This window comes from Gossypium arboreum, chromosome 7 (genome assembly GCF_025698485.1).
Source record: "Gossypium arboreum isolate Shixiya-1 chromosome 7, ASM2569848v2, whole genome shotgun sequence".
Lineage (NCBI taxonomy): Eukaryota > Viridiplantae > Streptophyta > Magnoliopsida > Malvales > Malvaceae > Gossypium > Gossypium arboreum.
Window position 1 is genome coordinate 79544625 of NC_069076.1, and position 4706 is coordinate 79549330.

Genomic DNA, 4706 nt, shown 5'->3' on the forward strand with positions numbered 1-4706 from the left:
CTCTTTATGATACTAATATGATTGCATTGATAGATCCAGGATCAACTCATTCTTATATATGTATGAACTTAGCATTTAGTAAGACTTTTCTTGTAAATTCTACTGAATTTGTGATTAGAGTATCGAACCATTTAGGCAAATGTGTTTTAGTTGACAAATTCTGCAAGAATTGTTCGTTAATGCATCGGGGATTTCTATTTTTTGGCTAATCTGATATTGTTGCTATTCGATGAATTTGATGTGATTTTGGGTATGGATTGGCTATCGATGCATGATGCTATAGTGGATTGTAGACGAAAGATAATTGAACTAAAATTTCAGAACAATGAGACTATTAAAATTGAATCCGATGATTTGAATAGTTTACCAGTTGTGTTCTAGTCTATGTTAGCATAGAGATTTGTAAGAAAAGGGTGTGAAGCTTATCTTGCCTATGTAATTGATACGAAAGTGACAGAAAGAAAGATTGAATTAGTACCAGTTGTGTGTGAGTATCCAAATGTATTTCCGGAAGAATTACCGGGTTTACTACCTATCAGAGAGGTTGAGTTTGGTATTGAATTAGTACCGAGTACAACGCTGATATCAATAGCTCCGTACAAAATGGCTCTGATAGAGTTAAAAGAATTGAAAGCCCAGTTGCAAGAATTAACGGTTAGAGGTTTTGCTAGACCAAGTTTCTCTCATTGGGTGCACAGGTGTTATTTGTGAAAAAAAAAAGATGGCACGACGAGAATGTGTATAGATTATCGGCAGCTCAACAAAGTAACGATCAAGAACAAATATCCTTTACCATGAATAGATGATTTGTTTGATCAATTAAAAGGGGCAACAGTGTTTTTGAAAATTCATTTAAGATCGGGTTATTATCAGTTGCGAGTTAAAGACTCAGATGTGCCAAAGACTGCATTTAGAACAAGGTATGTACACTATGAATTTCTTGTTATGCCTTTCGGACTAACAAATGCACTTGATGTTTTTCTGGACTTGATAAACTGGATCTTTAGGCCATATTTAGACCGATTCGTAGTTGTATTTATTGATGACATTTTGATCTATTATCGAGATGAATGTGAACATGCTGAGTATTTTAAAATTATGTTACAAACTTTGAGAGATAAAAAATTGTTTGCAAAGTTCTGCAAATGTGAGTTTTGGCTTCAAGAGGTTGGTTTTTTAGGACATATTATTTCAACCGAGGGTATCCAAGTTGACCCGAGCAAAATTTTTACGATTATAGATTGGAAGCCTCCAAGAAATGTATCTGGAGTCTGTAGTTTTCTAGGACTAGCCGACTATTATAGACGATTTGTGAAAGGTTTCTCGATGATTGGGACTCCGATGACGCGATTGCTTCAAAAAGATGATAAGTTTGAGTGGTCAAAAAAGTGCTAGCAGAGTTTCGAACAGTTGAAAGCATTATTGATAAACTGTAATTTATACATGTTTTTATCCCATGCTTGGCACATTTATGGATGGTTTCTCCTTAGATTTGGTGAATTTCATACTCCTAATTCTTTAATTTCATGTTTTATACTTAGGTGAGCATATGAGAGTAAAAATAGCGAGAAACGGGCCGAAAACGGAGAAAATAGACCCACATGAGAAATCAACACGGCCTGGGCTTCCTCACACGGGTGTGTCCCACGGCCGTGTCCCTTTGGCAGGATCGAAGCACGACTTACACGGGTAGACTACACACCCGTGCCTATTCAACAGCCTTGACCACGGGTGGAGTAATCACACACGGGCATGTCACATGGGCGTGTCCCTGGCGAGCCCAAGTATAACCCTATTCGGAAAAGGCCAATTTTGAGCGCTCTTAGGCATTCTAAAGCCTATTTAAACACCGGACGAGGCACTCAAAAGAGGGACGCAGAGTAGGAGGCAAGGAATTACTCAAGGGAAGCCGATTGGTTCATCTTAGAAGTCAGATTCATCATCAAGACTGAAGATCTCCCTTCAATTTCCATTCAGGGGTTTTGGGTTTTCTTTATGTTTTATATTAATTATTCTTCTGTGATGTTTTCTTCCATAATTATGTACTAAACCCCCTAAATACCTAAGGGGAATGAAACCTAAGACAAATCTTGTTATTATTATCTGAATTGTATGATAAATATTTGACTTGTTCTTAATTATGTGTTCTTAATTCTTGTTTTAATATTCCAGGATATTGATTCGAGTTAATGCTCTTATTCAAAGGAGGAATAGACCTTGTCTAAGAGTAAAATTGTCATAATTAAGCGGAGTTGATTGCACGCCTAGAGATAGGGTGATAAGATTTTGCCAGATTAGGGTGAAACTTAATAAGGGGATCCATAGATTGAGTTAATGCAACATTAAGGTGTTAATTAGAAAGAGATTTCAATTAATCAACCTAGGGTTAGATGTTATTAGTCTCGAGAGAGATAATAATATAACTTAGGGATTTCTACGGATCACAAATAACAAGTGAAGTCTAGGTGGATTTTTCCTTAGGTATTGTCTTAATCAATCGAATTTTCTAAAAAGCTTTTTTCCCAATCTTCTCTCTGTGCACTCTTAGTTTAGTAATTAATTTAGATAACCAAATCATTTAATTTTTAGGCTAGATAATAAAAAGAAGGTAATTACTAGTACTCTTGGTTCCTTTGGGTTCGACAATCCGGTCTTGCTAAAGCTATACTACTGTTCGATAGGTACACTTGCCATCATCGTGATAATATTTAGTTTCAAGAATGATTAATTATAAATATTTAAAACCTATCATGAATATCACGTATCAAGTTTTTGGCGTCGTTGCCGGGGAACTAGGATATTAGGAACACTCGATTTTTATTACTTTAGCCATTTTACTTTTACTGCAATTTAAAGTTTTATTTTCTTTTCTAATTCTTCATTTATTCTCTTCTGACGGGTTTTTCTAGTTTATGACCAGAAGAAACCCATCAGGACCATTACTGTTTGATAGTGAGATCGATCACACAGTTCGTAGAAACTGAAGAGAAACAAGGCGAAACTTACGATACACAGAGGAAGAGCAAGAGGACGATACTTCTACCACAACCGAGGAGATGGCTGAAAACCAAGAAAAGCCACTACCTCCTACGATTGTTGTTAATCAGAATCGTACTCCGCGCACTATGTATGATTATGTTAAACCTTCTTAAATAGAAACTGAATCAAGCATAGTTAGGCCTGCTGTTGCTTCAAATACTTTTGAACTGAAACCTAACACAATTCAAATGATCCAACAGTTTGTTCAGTTTGATCATTTGCAGGACGAGGATCCCAATGCTCACTTGGAAAATTTCTTAGAGTTTTACGATACATTTAAAATTAATGGCGTTTCATATGACGCCATTCGCCTTCGGTTGTTTCCCTTTTCGTTGTAGAATAAGGCTAAATAGTGGTTGAACTCATTGCCACGAGGATCAATCACTACTTGGGAACAAATGACCGAAAAGTTTTTATTAAAATATTTTTCGCCGGCTAAAATAGCCAAATTACGTAATGATATCTCATCTTTTGTGCAGATGGATTTAGAAAGACTCTACGACGCATGGGAGAGATACAAGGACCTTTTGAGAAGGTGCCCTCACCATGGGTTACCATTTTGGCTACAGGTTCAAACGTTTCATAATGGCCTGAATCATTCGACTCGACAGATGATCGACGCAGCCATAGGCGGAACTATCAATAACAAAACACCTGAAGATGCTTATGAATTTATAGAAGAGATGTCACTGAATAATTATCAGTGGCAAATCATGAAGCCAAAGCCAACAAAAGCAGCCGACATTTATAACGTCGATTCGGTCACCATGCTCTCTAATCAGGTAGAACTCTTGAATAAGAAAATTGATGGTTTTCTTAGTTCTTCACAGGTTCACCCAGTAATGCAGTGCGAAATAAGTGGAGGAGGATCAAATAATTTAGAATACCCACCCTATGGCCACAACATGGAGAACAAGCAGTTAAATTACATGGGTAATAACCCTCGATCTCAAAATAATCCTTATAGTAATACTTACAATGCAGGTTGGAGAAACCACCAAAATTTATTATGGGGAGGCCAAGGGAATCAGTGACCACCACCACCTCCAGGCTTCTAACAACCACCCTACCAACAAGAGAAAAAGCTGAACCTTGAGAAGATGCTAACAAAATTCATCTCGGTGTCAGAAACTCATTTCTAGAATACCGAGACAGCCCTTAAGAATCAACAAGCGTCAATCCAAGGGCTCAAAACTCAGATAGGCCAACTCGCCAAACTGATTTCTGAATGATCACAAGGTAGTTTTCCGAGTAACACATAATCTAACCCAAGGGAACAACTCAATACGATTACCACTCATGACAAGGAAGGGTTAGTTGAGCCTGCATCAGAACCAAGGCAAGGCATTGTGGTAAGTCAAGATAAAGGTGAGGTAGCCCATAGTGAGCAAAAAATGGTAAGTAAGGAGTACAAACCACGGGTGCCATACCCCAATGCGACAAGGAAAGACCGTACAGATGAACAATTTGGTAAATTCCTTAAACTATTAAATAAATTACATATTAACTTACCGTTTATCGAAACTCTCTCATAGATGCCAAACGCAGTCAAATTTTTAAGGGAGCTTCTAGCAAACAAATGAAAGTTGGATAAGGTGTTGCATGTAGAGTTGAATGCAGTTTGCTCAGCCATATTATAGAATAAGCAACCCAAAAAATTGAAAGAT

General features: G+C 37.2%; 1 non-coding gene across 1 annotated transcript; it reads right to left on the reverse strand.

Annotated features, from left to right (window-relative positions):
• Positions 1-3485: 3485 nt before the first annotated feature.
• Positions 3486-3592, reverse strand: LOC128296015 (small nucleolar RNA R71). The gene has a single exon (XR_008286563.1). It is a non-coding gene; the product is annotated as a small nucleolar RNA R71 (small nucleolar RNA).
• Positions 3593-4706: the final 1114 nt, after the last annotated feature.